This window comes from Chlorocebus sabaeus, chromosome 21, assembly GCF_047675955.1.
Source record: "Chlorocebus sabaeus isolate Y175 chromosome 21, mChlSab1.0.hap1, whole genome shotgun sequence".
NCBI classification, from domain to species: Eukaryota; Metazoa; Chordata; class Mammalia; order Primates; family Cercopithecidae; genus Chlorocebus; species Chlorocebus sabaeus.
This window is the reverse complement of record NC_132924.1, coordinates 14,386,303-14,403,710: the sequence shown is the minus strand read 5'-3', so window position 1 is coordinate 14,403,710 and position 17,408 is coordinate 14,386,303. Positions and strand designations below refer to the sequence as shown.

The window sequence follows — 17,408 nt, the reverse complement described above, 5'->3', positions numbered from 1 at the left end:
GACTATAGTCACCGCCCCTTACCCCAAGGCTCATGGGCTCCAGAATCCATGTTCAACCCATCTCACTGGAACTTTCCATAAGTCACCACCTAGCCATAGCCTTTCAGACGCAGTAAAGGACACTTGCCCCTCACTTTATTCCAATCCCAGTCGCATTTGAACACACCATCTCTTGATGCATTTTCTTCCCTGGTCACTGTGATCTCATGCCCTACCTCACTGGTCCTGCCTTTGTCTCCTTTGGAGGGTCTTATCCCCTTGGGTACTTCTAAGTTTCAGGGTGCCCGGGCTCCAACCTGAAGGTCCTCTTTGTGCATGCACCCCCACACTGGCTGTCACCCTTCCCACCACCTGTCTGCCGGCTGATGGTCCTGACCCCCTCCAAGCTGCTTCTCCCCTGACCTGCTGAGTCCTGAGCACCACCTGCTCCCACCTTCACTGGGTCATCCCTGAAGCACCACTCACTTCAACCCTCCAAATGAGAACTCCCGGTTTTCTCCCCAACATGTCCTCCCTGCTGCCCTGTCTGCACAAATAGCACCCACTTCCCTACACCGTCTAATCTCAACCTTGGGGCTCCTTCTCTTTCTCTTACAGCACACAGCCAATCTGTCAGCAAGCCCTGCAAAATAAAGCCCCCAAAAGGCCCAGTTACCCAGTCTCCGCTCCCACCATCCTGGTCCACCCACCACTGCACTGACCATCTCTCTGCATCCACAGGCCAACCAAATTGAGCTTCTTGAGACAGGAATCAGGACATGACAATGTAGCACAAAACCCTCTCCAGCTTTTAGAATCTACACCCTTAAAAAATAAATAAATAAAAGTTCTTTTGGCCAGGCACGGTGGTTCACACCTGTAATCCCAGCACCTTGGGAGGCCAAGGTGGGCGGGTCACGAGATCAGGAGATTCAGACCATCCTGGCTAACATGGTGAAACCCTGTCTCTACTGAAAATACCAAAAAGAAAAAAAAAAAAAAAAAAAGAAAAAACTTAGCCAGGTGTGGTGGTGGGTGCCTATAATCCCAGCTACTCGGGAGGCTGAGGCAAGAGTATCACTTGAACCCAGGAGGTGGAGGTTGCAGAGAGCTGAGCTTGCACCACTGCACTCCAGCCTGGCAACAGAGCTGAACTCCATCTCAAAAAAAAAAAAAAAAAAAGTTCTTTTCATGAACCCACAGACCAACATGATCTAGCCCCTGCCTATCTCTGGCCTGCTCTCCAACCTCCTCGGCCAGGTGCTGCCTCAGGACATTTGCACCTGCTGTTCCTTGCACACAGGACTCACTTCCCCCAGATCCCTGCCCAGTTTATGCCTCTCCTGCATGAGGCCCTAGGGAAAAGTTCATCCACCTCGGTCTTATAGTCATCAGGTATGAAAAACTCACCTCTAAGAGGGCATGAACTCTACTCCATCTGTCCATCCGGTTCACAGAGATCCCCTGCCTAGAACACAGCTAAGGATTTGCTGAATGAATGATACTCCTGATGGGCCCTGGCACACAGACCGCCTACTGGCCCATTCCAGGTTTTTCATGCTCTGACCAGAACACTATAGTATCAACCCTACCCACGTCCCTGCCCTCTCACCTCCATCCCCACAACCTAGTTACTTCATTTGATTCTTGGCAGGGGTGCCAACCCCATGCCTTGGTCTCCCCTCCCCTCTTCCATCCCTCCCACCCATCCCTACTCGGCTGAGCACCGGTCCCCAAATGCAACACTGAGGTCTCCCCTGCAAGGCCTTCTCAGGGAGGATCAGGCAAGGTCTTCTGGCCCCTGGCCTCAGGGCCCCACAAAAGTTCTTACATCACAGAGAAGCCCTGCACCCTCACCCTTCCCTTCACCTATCCAAGGCCCAGATGTGAGAAGGGGCCCATGCCTGTCTGCTGAATTAATGAAGGAAGGAGGAAGGGAAATGGTAATAGAAATACGGCCCCATGGTTCCATGGCCAGCAATGTCCACAGTAAGCCTTGATGTATGGAGAGGGCTTGGTGAACTGCATAGCCCTCTGCAAAAGATAAACGCGTAGAACAAATGGGTGAGCAGCCAGACCATAGGATCTGTCCTGGAAGGCGGTAACCTTGGCTTGCTGTCCCTCTGACCTTCACCTTACCAACCTCATGTAAGGAAGATGCTGTCCCTAGTTGTCCCACAGCAAGACAGCTAGGACCAGGAGAGAGAAGCACAAAGACGCATTTGCAGCAGGGTCTCAGTGGGCAAGGCACATGCAAACAAAATCTCTATGTTCTTATTTAAAACACTTATCACAATGGTCAATTCTGCTTCAGGGAATGTGTTCTAAGGCAATGACCACGCCTGGAAAGATGTACGTGGAAAGGCAGGCTACAGAATTAGGCACAACAAGAAAAGCTGGAAGCAGTTTTAATAGCTAGCAACTGCGCTCTGGTCATTTTATGGTACTAATATAGAATGGAATTTGAATACTATAAAGTCACTAAAATACAGTAATCACATCCATATTCACTGACATGGAAAACACCCATGGGATATTAAGAAAGTTACAAAACAAAACGGACCTAAGTTCTGGTCATTCCTAAACAGTCTTACCCCACTCCTGAGGAGTCACGCCACCCCAAAGAGACAGAACTTTACTGCGGGGTGACTGAGCACATCTCCCAAGTTTGCACCCAGCCAAGGAACATGAGCTCACTCAGAAAAGGGGTGAGGAGGGGCTCAGCCTCTTGGGAGCCTTGGGTGAATACCATTCACCAGACCTGCGGAAGCGCCAGGAAGATCTTCCTAAAACACCCGGTTCCCTCAGGAAGCATCTCCTCAGAGTGCCCCTGCTTCTTTCTCAAATGGGCAAACTGGGCTCCCTGCTGCACAGAGGACAGACAAGCTTTAGCACCTGAGCTCCCGGGCAGAAGGCTGGTCTGGTGTCCACTTCCCGCCGCTGGACTCGGGAACCGAGCAAGAGCACGTGGCTAGACCCTGGGCACGTCCTGAAGGTGGAGGCCCAGTGGGGCCCAGCCATGGACTGGATGGTTCTGTCTCACTCCGGGTGTTTCCTTAAAGCAAATGAGGAGACCACAGAGGAGGTGGGTGGGGGCACAAAACGTCATGTGGCTGGAGCCCTGGGTGTGGCCACCTCAGACCAAAGGGAAGGAGTTAGAGTTCAGCATAGCCACCAGGAGCAGGGGAGCCTTTGGCTGGGTCAGGGTTCAAAACTACAGGGAAGGAGACCCCCATTGGAACAATTCATGCCTTGGGGAGCACTTTGAAAAGTCGTCAGACAGTCTATAATGAGAACTACGAAAACATTTGCACTGCCGATCCCACTCATTCCACACCTGTGAATCTCAACTCAAGAAGTGTCCACAGACAGGACAGAAACATCATCCCAGCACAGGCAAAGTTAAGCCAACAGACGAAGGTTCACACTGTGCACATGTGTGAGATGAGTGGAGAGTAAGAAGTGTGCAAATTCATGGAATGGAAGTATGGCTGTATCACCCTAAATTCTTGCACTTTCGGAGACTGAAATAACAGGGAATGACGTCTGCTAAGGCACAGCTGGAGCGGGGCAGGGGTGGGGTATGGAGGGAGGCTACAAAATCGTGTGTCCACGGGGAGCGATCCTTGGCCTCTCTGCAAATGCACTCCTTGTGTTAAAGCGCTTTTACAAGGAAAATGGAAACATTTAAACAGACATTGAAAAGGAGCAGCATTGTTACCCACCATATTTATCTGCATAAACCTCCCCACGCCCATCACATTCTTCTGGTACACCTAATTCATTTCTTTTTTTCATTATTTTTCTCCTGAGGCTATTTTGGCTGCAAGATGGATTCTGACAGAATAACAGGGATTTGACAAATAAAAGGAATGCTTATGGATGCGTTAACAGTAATCTTGCCAAGCCAGGAAGTCGTCTAGAGCTTGGCACATGAGTGAAGGCGAGAAACAATTTGCCTGGAGAAACAAGAAGAAAAATAACAACAAAAAATCACTCTCTGCCTCCGTTGCAGATATCAACAAGACACACAAAGACACATACCTCATTGTGTTGTGCTTTGCTTTATTGAACTTTGCAGATACTGAGTTTTTTTACAAACTGAAGGTTTGTGGCGATCCCACGTCAGTGCTATTCTCTCCCAAAAACATAAGCTCACTTCAAGTCTGTGTGTCACATTTTGGAAGCTCTCACCATATTTCAAACTTTTTCATTATTATTCTATCTTTCATGGTTATTCATGATCTGTGCTATTTGATGTTACTATTGTACTTGTTTTGGGGTGCCATGAACCAAATCCATATAAGACCGTGAACTTAATGGATAAATGTTCTGTGTGTTCTGATGCTCTGGACTGCTGGTTCCCTCTCCTCGGACCTCCCTATTCCCTGAGACACAACAACACTGAAATCAGGCCAATTAATAACCAGTAAGTGTTGAAGTGAAAGGAAGAGTCACATCTCTTAAAAGCTAGAAATGAGTCAGCGTAGTGGGGAAGGCATGTGCTCAGACAGGCTAAAAGCCAGGCCTCTCGTGCCAAACAGTTAGCCAAGGTGCAGATGCAAATGAAAAGTTCCTGAAGGAAATTAAGTGTTACTCCAGTAAACACACGAATGATAAGAAAGCAAAACAGCCTTTTGCTGATACAAAGAAAGTTTGAGTGGTCTGGATTAGAAGATCAAACCAGCCACCACATTCCCTTAAGCCAAAGCCTAATCCAGAGCAAGGTCCTCTCTCTCTTCAATTCTATGCAGACTCAGCAAGGTGAGGAAGTGGCAGGAGAAAAGTTTGAAGCTAGCAGAGGTTGGCTCAAGAGGTTTAAGTAAAAAAAGCCATCTCCATAACATAACAGAGTAAGGTGAAGCAGCAAGTTATTCAGAAGATCTAGACAAGACCATTGATGCAGGTGGCCACACTAAACAACAGATTTCAATGCAGACAAAATCAGCCTTCTGTTGGGAGAAGATGCCATCTAGGACTTTCACAGACAGAGAGGAGGAGTCAATGTCGAGCTTCAGAACTTCGAAGCACAGGCTGTCTTGTGAGGGGCTAAGGCAACTAATGACTCTAAGTTGAAGCAAATGCTCATTTACCGTTCGGAAAATTCCAGAACCCTTAAGAATTATGCTAAATCTACCCTCCCTGTGCTCTGTAAATAGAACAGGAAAGCCTGGATGACAGAACTTCTGCATACAGCATGGTTTAGTGACTACTTTAAGCTCACTGTTGAGACCTACTGCTCAGAAAAAAAGAGATTATTTTCAAAATATTACTACCTGTTGACAATGCACGTGGTCATGCAGCAACTCTGACAGAGATGTACAAAGAACTAAATGGTGTTTTCATGCCTACTAACACAACATCTATTTTACGGCCCATGGATCAGGGAGTAATTTTGACTTTCAGCTCTTATGTTTGTTTTTTTTTTTGTTTTTTTTTTTGGAGACGAAGTCTGGCTTTTGTTGCCCAGGCTGGAGTGCAATGGTGCAATCTCAGCTAACTGCAGCCTCCAACTCACAGCAACCTCGGCCTCCAGGTTCAGGCGATTCTCCTGCCTCAGCCTCCCGAATAGCTGGGATTACAGGCGCCTGCCACCAAGTCCGTCTAATTTTTGTATTTTTAGTAGAGACGGGTTTTCACTATGTTGGCCAGGCTGGTCTCGAACTCCTGACCTCCGGCGATCCGCCCACCTCAGCCTCCCAAAGTGCTGGGTTTACAAGCATGAGCCACTGCGCCTGGCCCTCAAGTCTTACTTTTTAAGAAATACATTTTGGGCCGGGCACGGTGGCTCACGCCTGTAATCCCAGTACTTTGGGAGGCCGATGCAGGTGGATCACGTGAGGTCAGGAGTTCCAGACCAGCCTGCCCAACATGGCGAAACCCTGTCTCTACTAAAAGTACAAAAATTAGCCTGGCATGATGACAGGTGCCTGTAATCCCAGCTACTTAGGAGGCTGAGACAGGAGAACTGCTTTAACTCAGGAGGCGGAGGTTGCAGTGAGCTGAGATCACACCACTGCACTCCAGTCTGGGTGACAGAGGAAGACTCCATCACAAAAAAAAAGAAAAAAAAGAAGGAAACATATTTTCTAAGGCTATAGCTCCGATAAGTAGTGATTCCTTTGATGTATCTGGGCAAAGTCTATTGAAAACCTTCTGGAAAAGATTCAACAGTCCAGATGCCTTTAAGAACATTTGTGATTCATGAGAGGAAGTCAGATTGTCAATATTAACAGGAGTTTGGAAGAAGTTGATTTCAACCCTTATGAATGATCTTGAAGGTTCAAGACTTCAGTGAAAAAAGGAGCTGCAGATGTGCTGGGAACAGCAAGAGCACTAGAACTAGAAGTGGAGCCTGAAGATGTGACTATTGCTGCAATCTCATGATCAATCTTTAACGGATAAGAAGTTGCTTCTTATGCATAAGCAAACAAAGTGGTTTCTTAAGATGGAATCGGGCCGGACACGGTGGTTCTTGCCTGCAATCCCAGCATTTTGGGAGGCCAAGGCAGGTGGATCACAAGGTCAAGAGATCGAGACCATCCTGGCCAACATGGTGAAATCCCGTCTCCACTAAAAATACAAAAATTAGCTGGGCATGGTAGTGTGTGCCTGTAATCCCAGCTACTCAGGAGGCTGAGGCAGGAGGATCACTTGAACCCAGGAGGCAGAGGTTGCAGTGAGCTGAGATTGTGCCACTGCACTCCAGCCTGGCAACAGAGCAAGACTCCGTCTCAACAACAACAACAACAAAAAAGATGGAATCTACCCTTGATAAAGAAGATGCTGTACATATTATTGAAATGACAACAAAGCATTTAGAAAATTACACAAATGTGGCCGGGTGTGGTGGCTCAAGCCTGTAATCCCAGCACTTTGGGAGGCTGAGGTGGGTGGGGGGTTCCAGATCAGCCTGGCCAACACGGCGAAACCCCTTGTCTACTAAAAGTACCAAAACTAGCCGGGCTGACAGGTGCCTGTAATCCCAGCTATTCGGGGGGCTGAGGCAGGAGAATCGCTTGAACCCAGGAGGCAGAGGTTGCAGTGAGCCGAAATCATGCCATCGCACTCCAGCCTGAGGGACAAGAGTGAGACTTCGTCTCAAAAAAAAAAAAAAAGTTACAAAAATGTAATCGTGTAAATGTAATAAAGCAGCAACAGGGTTAATTCCAATTTTGAAAAAAGTTCTACTGTGGATAAAATGCTATTAAACACTATGACATGCTACAGAGAAGTCTTTCATAAAAGAGTCAACGGACATGGCAAACTTTATCATTGTCTTATTACTTTTTTTTCTTTTTTTTTTTGAGACGGAGTCTCCCTCTGTTGCCCAGGCTGGAGTGCAGTGGCGCCATCTCGGCTCACTGCAAGCTCTGCCTCCCAGGCTCACGCCATTCTCCTGCCTCAGCCTCCTGAGTAGCTGAAACTACAGGCGCCCGCCACCACGCCCAGCTAATTTTTTTGTATTTTTAGTAGAGATGAGGTTTCACTGTGTTAGCCAGGATGATCTCGATCTCCTGACCTCCTGATCTGCCCGCCTTGGCCTCCCAAAGTGCTGGGATTATAGGCGTGAGCCACTGCGCCAGGCCTATGATTGTCTTATTTTAAGGAATTGCCACAGCCACTCCAACCTTCAGCAGCCACTGATCAGTCCAAACTCATGAACTCGTAGGCAAGACCTTCCATCAGCAAAAAGATTTTAACTTGCTGAAGGCTCAAAAGATTGCTAGCATTTTTTAGCAATAAGGCATTTTTAAATGAAGACATGTTGTTTTTCTAGACATACTGCCATTTTCACACTTAGTAAACTATAGCTTAGTATAAACAACTTTTATATGCACTGGGAAACTAAAAGATGTGTACAAGTTGCTTTATCTCAATATTCATTTTATTGCAGTGGTCCAGTTGGCACCAAACTGCAGTATCTCCAAAGTAAGCCTGCACACACATAATACACACATGCACATTATATGCAGATACAGACACATACATGTAGGTATGCATGCATGCACGGTATATGTGTGTATTCATGTGGACACACATACGTGTGTGTACATATACATTTAGGAACGTGAGCTTACACACATAAACATATAAACACACACAAAGGCGGAGGCAATCAGTTGGAGTTCAGTGTGTGAATCCCATGTTCAGATTCTCCTTGAACACACATGCCCTCTTTTCTAGAATAACCCTGTTGACAACTGGGCAGTAAGAGGTTCTAGTGAAAATGATACCAACTGCAGAAGCTCCTAGAGAACTTTTAAAATCAAAATGTGATTTTTAAAAAATTACCTTTAATAAAACAAAACTCAGCCACTCTAAGGAGGCTCCCAGATAGATTTTAGAGTCCCCATTCTGAGACACACTAAAAGCCAAGACCCCCTGAGCAGGGGTCTCTCCAGGCCGTCTAGGGACAACTCTGCACCCCTATTCTGAGACACACTAAAAGCCAAGACCCCCTGAGCAACGGTCTCTCCAGGCCATCTGGGGACAACTCTGCACCCCCATGAATGTGGGTGTTCTGCCTGTCCTGGGGCTCTAGGGACCCTCCGGCCTGAGTCTAGGCATCTGAAGTTCTGAGGTAGGGAACTGAGGACGACAGAGGGCCCCACATCCCTTAGGCCCAATCCACAGGCGAGCATGATTACTATTTTGTTGGTTGTTTGACTTTTCTTTCTCTAAGCCCATAATTGTGACTTCCTCCCCACAAGTTCCTCTGGTCAGTGGGTACATCTGAGTCACACTCTGGGGGCAGGGGCGAGTGAAGCTTCCCAAGCCGAGGGAAGCAAAGCAGAGGCATGAAGGCTGAGATCTTCAGGGGCTGCAAAGTGCGGGCCCCAGGCCAGATCCTGCCCACTCTCGCTGGCTGGTCTGGGGGGCATGCAACCTCCCATAAAGCCAAATGGCAAAACTCCACAAGTCTTTGGTACAGTGAGCACAACATGCAAGGAAGGAATAGCACCTGGTGATTCCCAGTGCAAGGGTGCTGGGCAGAAGGGCAGGTTGCAGCCAAGAGGCCCTACTCCCAGCCCTCCGTCCTCCAGTACCTGCCACCAAGCCATGCCCCCCATAGATGATGATAACCAGGAGCAGTGAGGGTGGGGAGCAATAGAACCTGACCTGAGCAGGGCATGCAGGATGCCTAGTCCCCATCTTCCACCAGTTGGTGATGCACCCGAATCCTGGTCTCTGCCTGGAGCACATGAGGAGGAGGCTCAGATCCACCTTGGAAAAGTCCTACAAATGTCCAGGGTCAGAACAATCCTTGAGGCCAACAGTGTGTCTGGGAAAGTTCATAAGCGTCCTGTGTAAGGGAGAGGCTGACTTTTCTTCTTTCCTCAGGGGTGCAGTCACAGGTGAGATGCACAGCCTGTTAGAGGCTTTGAAAACCAGCAGCCGCCAAGGCTGCTTCCACCAGGACCATCAACCCTGCCTGCAGCGAGCTCACAAATGGACCTTTCTGTCCCAACACTACTATTTAACCCAACCCTTGCCCATCTAGGGGGTGCTATCTTTTAATCTTTCAAATACAGAAAAGGAAGAGTCACAATGTGGAATGAAAAAAATGGCCCTGTCCATTTCTGCAATGCCTTTCCTTGCAACACATACAGAAATCTATCTTAAGTAACAACCAGGTAAAGCACCCATATGGGTAAATAACTGAAGGTTTCACGGAAATATGACGTGGCAACTGGCAGAATATTCTCTGGGATTGTTCATCCTAGTTTGTTTTTCTAAGTGCCGACTGACTTCTCTGCCTACTAATAATTGGAGGCGCTGGGGACATTTGGAAATGTGAGAACATTTTAACCATCACCACCACTGGGGTGGCCACTAGCACGTAGGGGGAGGAGGTAGGGAGTCCACGCCATTCCTGGAGCAAACTGTCCAACAAGGAATTATTCCAGCCCACACGCTACAAACCACACCTTACGGGATTACATTCACGGTTTAAGAACGCGTGTCATAGAATTCTCCAGAGGAAGTCTCCAAACTGGAAGGACAGCCTCTTTTCCAGAGGGCTGGGTAGAAGGCAGGCGGTGAGCAGGCCTTGGGACATCTCTGCTGTCTGCCCATTGTCCCTCTGGCAAATGACGAGAACCTCTGCACCACCCCCACTCCCACCCCCACCAAGGAGGCCTGAGCACAGGAGGCAGGCCCAGGCTGGCCCTCCACTGTCCACCCCCATGTGGGCGCTGACGCCTGTATACAGGACACTGCTTCCTTCAGGCAAGAATGAGGGAGCCCGCTTCTAGCATCAGAGCCTCTTGTAGGTTCCCAACATAAAAGGAAACAGGGAATTTGCCGTCCTGATAAGAGCAAGCTACAGCAAGCCAGTGCCGAGGAGGATCAAAGAGGCTGCACCACCTCCCAGGAATGCTTCCTTGGCCTGCATTGTTTTCTTCTTTTATTCTTACCCCAGGGCAAAAGGCAAAGCTCCCAGTCTGTGCCTCATTTCAGGCTAACTTGACACTTGGCAGAGGGTCCCACATCCTCCTCCATGCAAGAGTGGGTGCCCCCACCAACCCCAAATGTGTCCATCAGCCTGACTTCAAAGAGGCCGACCCCAGCACCTCCCCACCGGGCAGTGGAGCACACCTGCAGGGACCAAGGAAGACCCAGGTTTTCATTCTAAGGACTTGGGGTTCAGGTCCACCTCTCCCATTACCTACTTGCAAATTTCCACTGACTACTGTTTCCTCAATGGAAAAACTGAGACAAAATAACTGCAGCCTCCCGGGGCAGGTTTCCCACGCATGAGGAAAGGACAGGTTCCACTGCCTCCCCCCTCAGCAGAGGGTCCCAGCTCTGCCTCCCCAGGGCCCACTCTCCCACACAACCACCCTATGGGACATTCCTCTGTGTACACCTGCAGGAAAATCCTGCTCAGGGTCCCAGGTCAAGCCCTCCTTGGTTATGTCCAAGGCCATGAGCAGGAGAGAGCTTTGCATGACCCCCACGAGCCCTTCCACTCACCTGGGAATGGCAAAACCGGCCGCGAATCTCCCAGAGCCCGAATCTCCCCAGAGGGAGTCCAAGGGAAAGCACTGGAAGGCAGAAGCAAAGCTCGCAACGCCCATATATATGGACCTCCCATGTCACTCTTCCAATCCCATGTTTAATGCATATTTAAATATACAAACAGGCAGGGCGTGGTGGCTCATACCTGTAATCCCAGCGCTTTGGGAAACCAAGGTGGGTGGATCACGAGATCAGGAGTTTGAGACCAGTCTGGCCAATATGGTGAAATCCCGTCTCTACTAAAAATACAGAAATTAGCCGGGCATGGTGATGCGTGCCTGTAGTCTCAGCTACTCGGGAGGCTGAGGCAGGAGAATTGCTTGAACCCGAGAGGTGGAGGTTGCAGCGAGCCAAGATCGCGCCACTGCACTCCAATCTGGGCAACAAAGCAAAACTCCGTCTCACAAAAAATAGATAAATAAACAGACATCAAGACACATTTTCAGCTTTTTAATAAACGGAGTGGGAGAATCCCCCAAGGAACAGCAGAGGCAGCTTCACAACATTCCATCTTAGGAATGTGACCTTGGTGAGTTCCAAGAACTTTCTGGTGCAGGGCGGTGCCTCGACCTCGTCACATCATCTTTACGCACCCCAGGACCATGCAGAGAATGAAGAACAAGAGGCAGGGATAGGGGCTGGAAGGGGCTAAAACAAGAGCCACAGGAGCCAATCTTATGAAAGGCCAGCCCTCCTGCTCTACAGCTCTGAGGCCTCCATCAAACTTCACGGCATCCTATGGCCCCAGTCTCCCTGGGGCCCGTGTCCATCTCTGCACTCACTTCACCTCCTTCCACTTCCCCTCATTCCAGGCCCAAGCTCCACTGTGCCTCTTCATCAGGGCGATGGGGCAGCCTGGGGACCAGGACACGCGGAGAGAGCTGCTATAGCATAGGACATGGGCCCTTTTACGCAAACCCTGGCCTTCACATTCTGGGGGTCGAGCAGCCCTGATGATCTGATGAAGCCACAAACCCTCTGAGAACAATCCACACACACTACACCCGGCTTGAAGGGATTCACGATGCTGCTGAGGGTCACTGGGGCCCCAAGGCAGGAAGCTGGGTCTACATCACCTGCTCCACCCCCGCAGGACTGCGAGAGCCGGCTGCCAGTCTCCCTTTGCTGCCCACCCCAAACTGGGCTTTTATGCATCATTGCCATGGTCCGAATGTCTGTGACCCGCCCCCTACCCCCAATTCCTATGTTGAAGCCCTAAACCCCAAGGTGATGGTATGAGGAGCTGGGACCTTAAAAAGGTGGTTAGGTCATGAGGCTGGAGCCTCAGGATGGGCTTAGGGCCTCATAATAATGATCCCAGGGAGCTCTCTCACCCCTCTACCATGTTAGGGCCATAAAAGGCACCGTCTATGAACCAGGAAACAGGCACTCACCAGACACCGAGGGCCTTGATCTTGGACTTCCAGCCTCCAGAACTGTGAGAAATAAATTCCTGACATCTATAAATTGCCCAAACTAAGGTATCCGGTTACAGCAGCACAAACCAATTAAGGTATCACTCTGGGCCAGGCGCGGTGGCTCAAACCTGTAGTCCCAGCACTTTGGGAGGCCGAGACGGGCGGATCACGAGGTCAGGAGATCAAGACCATCCTGGCTAACACGGTGAAACCCCGTCTCTACTAAAAAATACAAAAAAACTAGCCGGGTGAGGTGGCGGGCGCCTGTAGTCCCAGCTACTCGGGAGGCTGAGGCAGGAGAATGGCATGAACCTGGAAGGCGGAGCTTGCAGTGAGCTGAGATTCGGCCACTGCACTCCAGCCTGGGCGACACAGCGAGACTCCGTCCAAAAAAAAAAAAAAAAAAAAAGATATCACTCTGTCCAAACCAAAACCCGGTTTTCACCATGGAATTCTGGTGTTTTCGTGTCTTCCACAAATCTGCCCAACCAAAGCCCTAACTTCTCACCCAGTGGCCTTCTCTCCAGACTCCCTCATCCCCATCTCTGCTACTGTCGGGAGCACCCAGTCCTTGGCCAACGCTGCCTGTGGTCTGGCTGGCTGCTCCTGCGACCCTTGAACTGGGATCCCAGCACAGACAACAGCCCACACTTGACCCCCTTCAAGGGGCAACAGCAGTCCCACCTGTCAGCACCCCAAACTTGCTCCTCCCAAATCCACTCAGAACAGTGTCCTTTCTGAGGTCCTGGCTGGGGGACTTGGGGCTGTCCTAGAGCCTGAAGCCTCCAAGTCCTCAGTGAGGAACCCATGCACCACCAGATCCATATAGAAACAGGCTGTGATCGGCCAGGTGTGGTGGTTCACGTCTGTAATCCCAGCACTTTGGGAGGCTGAAGAGGGCAGATCACGAGGTTGGGAGATCGAGACCATCCTGGCTAACATGGTGAAACCCCGTCTCTACTAAAAATACAAAAAAAATTAGCCAGGCGTGGTGGCGGGCACCTGTAGTCCCAGCTACTCAGGAGGCTGAGACAGGAGAATGGCATGAACCCGGGAGGCAGAGCTCACAGTGAGCTGAGATCCTGCCACTGCACTCAAGCCTGGGCAACTGAGCGAGACTCCGTCCAAAAAAAAAAAAAAAAAAAAAAAACAGGCTGTGATCCCCAGGCAACCCTATGTGACCCCATGTCGGGCAGGCGGGTGTCCCCATAGACAACTGCCAGACCCCTGGCCTCTGATGTCAGGTCACAGTGACTGCTCACCCCAGGGATTTCCAGGTGTGACTTCACGAAAATATCACCATAACACCAGAAGTATCTGAGGCACAGTGTGGTCACCTCCTTGTCCAGGGTCATAGTTAGGACATAGTGCGATGCTGGTTGGGCAAACTTCAGAGGGGAAGCTAGGACAGATGCTCATGCCTCTGTAGCCCCACACACCTAGGTTTATTCTTCTGTAGCTTGAGGGCGATATTCTAGTGCTTTGTCCTTGTGTCTCAGAGTTGGACACATGGAGCACAGGATGCTCAAATTCCTGGAACCTTATTCTTAGGGGCCTGCATCTTATCACGCTGCCTTTGGCCACCACTGAGTGTGTTAGAAACTATTGTGTTCCACTTCTCTACTGTGGTGGGCGCAGGGTATGACTGCGGACTACGCAGGGACCCTGTGGGACCACCCACCTCAGGATTCAGCCTCAGAAACGTCTCTACTTTCCAGAATAACATGTTTCTGTTCACTGTCCGTTTTTCTTAACTGTTTTTTTTTTTTTTTTAATTGCTTAGATACCAAGAAACAATTCAAAACCATGTTTCCCTCATCACAATGACTGTCAGGAAACTCATAGCCAAATCATGCAGTCACCTCAGAAGTGTGAGGCTGTGTGATTCCTTAGGTGGGTTGCAGGTATCGGCAAGGGGCCAATTTTTAAAACAAAATTTGCTGAATAAGTAAACGGAAGAGTCAAGCAACATTTTAGAATGAAAAACACGGCCACAATATTTTTCTCCCAAGACTCATCAAAAGGTGGAATCTATTTCCTATCCCTGGCATCTGAGCTGGTCTTGCTTTGGTCAATGGAACAGAACCTGAGGTTTTGCCTGCAGCTTCTGCCTTTGCCCTTGGGTGACCTGAGATGAACCTGCTCAGAAGCAGGACCACGCAGACAGAAAGGCTGGGCTGTGAAGACCTGCTGAGCACAGCTCCCACGTAGCCAGCCCACTGGACCTCAAGAAAGAATTTATTTTCCTTTAAACCACTAAGTTATGGGGTGGTCTGCTTCACAGTACATAGCTGGTTCGGCCACTGAGTCTACTGGTAATCTCAAGAAGTCAATACTTACTAACAGTCCAAGGTGGCAAAGAATTGAAACACAGTTGCAATACAGTTTGATAGGTAAACATTTCTCCATTGCAGTAATGATGGCAAAAATTCCCTGTGCACCCTGACCATCCAGGGGAGGAGTGGCCTCCCTTCCCGGGACTGACCCAGTGTATGCCTCTGACCTGGAGATCGTTCTGGAAATGGAAAAGCCAGCTCATTTTTCCTCAACAGAGTTCTGAAAAAAAAATCTTTGTCATTGATAGTTATCTTAAGTAGACTCAAAGAGATGCAATTAGATTTATTTGGTCAAAGGTGGATAAACACTTGAAAGGTCACACCCTTCAGTCTCGTCTGCTGCCTTGTTTTTCTTCCCTCCCAATATGGAGTTTCACTCTTGTTGCCCAGGCTGGAGTGCAATGGCACTATCTCGGCTCACTGCAACCTCCGCCTCCCAGGTTCAAGCAATTCTCCTGTCGCAGCCTCCCAAGTAGCTGGGATTACAGGTGCCCACCACCACACCAACCCCATAGTAGAGATGGGGTTTAATTATATGGGTCAGGCTGGTCTCAAACTCCTGACCTCAGGTGATCCGCCCGCCTTGGTCTCCCAAAGTGCTGGGATTACAGGCATGAGCCGCCACGCCCAGCCTAGTCTGCTGCCTTCTACTGGAGTGCAACATTTCACAAAACTCTGCAACCAAGTTTATGGGACATCCTCGGAGATGGTATGGCAGCAGAATTCTTTTTGGTGGAATTCTTAACTACATACAAAACGAGTGAAGTCAGTCTCTTGGCTGTGTATGGGAAAAAGACTTTTCTCTCTGAAGATGACATGGGTAAGAACAGCATGGATAAATTCAAGGCACACAGAAGATGGGTTTCAGGACAAGTCAACTCCATGGGTGCCTGGGGATAATTCAACTCAACAACCGGTTGGGAGCCAAGACATGGCCCCACCTCCAGCTCCAGGCCCAGCCCTCTCTGGCCATACCCTTCTTTAGCTATGCCCGTTCTCCTTCATGTCCCTAACAGCAAAGCTAGGTAAAACTCCCTGGGCATCCCCAGGCCAGGCCCTCTGCCTGGGCACACGAGGATCACCCAGAGTGACTGAGGCAGATGGGAGTGGCCACGGCCAGGAGCTGCATGGGGACCTGCCAGAAACACAGAACCCTCCTGCCTGGAGCCCCCCTTCAAGGACTCTCAAACCTAGGCCAATGATAAAGATCTAAAGTCCACAGCCCTACTAGCTGGACGGTGAGATAAATACGTAAGAACAGCTCCTAAGCTGAGGGGAGTTCATACTTTCACGAACGTCTCCTGGGTGCTCACTCTGAAAGGTGCTCTTGAAGAAGGCCTTTTCACCAGTTTTGACAGAAAAGCTTCAGGATCCAGTGATGACCTCCTGATGACCTCCTGGGTCCCGGGCCAGTCAACCATAGGGCAGGACTCACTAGCAAGATCGAGTGCCCAACCTCTGATGTCAGGATGCTTATTCCCTCTGGAGGACACCAACCCTATCCTGGAGAGATCCAATCTCACCCCCAGGGTGTCCTCAAAGCCGACTTACAGAAGCCCTGCCCCGGTTCTCCAGAAAGTGACTCACTTTTGTGTTCCACAAGCCTAGTGATGGGCATGGGTTGAGGCCACTGAGCAAGTAGGACACTATTGGTGGCTTTTCCCACACCCACTTGCCAACCAGTGTAAATCTTCCCACTCCCCCAGACCACAGTCACTGTCACAGTCCTGATTCCTTGCAGTGGTCATTAATTTTATGCATCCTCTTGGCTAGGCCATGGTATCCGACTATTTAGCCAAATATCAGTCTAGATGTTGCATGAAGGTATTTTTTACATATGATTAACATTTAAGGCTGGGCGCAGTGGTTCACGCCTGTAATCCCAGCACTTTGGGAAGCCAAGATGGGCGGATCACAAGGTCAGGAGATCGAGACCATACTGCCTTACACAGTGAAACCCCGTCTCTACTAAAAATACAAAAAATTAGCTGGTGTGGTGGTGGGTGCCTGTAGTCCTAGCTACTTGGGAGGCTGAGGCAGAAGAATGGCATGAACCTGTGAGGCGGAGCTTGCAGTGAGCCGAGATCACGCCACTGCACTCCAGCCTGGGTGACAGAGCGAGATTCCGTCTCAAAAAAAAAAAAAGAATATTTAAACCAGTGGTCTTTGAGTAAAGCAAATGACCATCCATAATGTCAGTGGGCGCTAATCCAATCAGCTGAAGCCCTTTAAAGACTGAGATTCCGAATTCTGCTCCAAGCTGCCTTCAGACTCAAGACTGCAACCTTGCCAGTCGCGGTCGCTCATGCCTATAATCCCAGCGCTTTGGGAGGCCGAGGTGGGTGAATCACGAGGTCAGGAGTTCGAGACCAACCTGACTAACATGGTGAAACCCCATCTCTACTAAAAATACAAAAATTAGCCGGGCCTGGTGGCATGCACCTGTAATCCCAGCTATTCAGGAGCTGAGGCAGGAGAATCACTTAAACCCAGGAGGCAGAGGAGCCGAGATCCTGCCATTGCACTCCAGCCTGGGCAACAGAGCGAGACTCCGTCTCAAAAAAAAAAAAAAAAAAAAAAAGACTGCAAGCTCAAGAACTGCTAAAATTTATTCATATATATATATATACACATATATATGTATGCATAT

General features: G+C 49.4%; 1 protein-coding gene across 7 annotated transcripts in view; it reads right to left on the bottom strand.

The window, feature by feature from the left end:
- The window catches only part of TNS3 (tensin 3), a 331,575-nt gene that overhangs the window by 271,676 nt on the left and 42,491 nt on the right, over positions 1-17,408 (bottom strand). The window contains exon 1 of one of the 7 annotated variants that reach the window (XM_073008858.1): positions 9,103-9,120. The exons of the other annotated variants lie outside the window; for them this stretch is intronic. The gene's annotated coding sequence lies outside the window, so the exon portion shown is untranslated. Of the gene's footprint in view, positions 1-9,102; positions 9,121-17,408 lie in introns of those variants that run through there. 7 annotated transcript variants of the gene reach the window in all.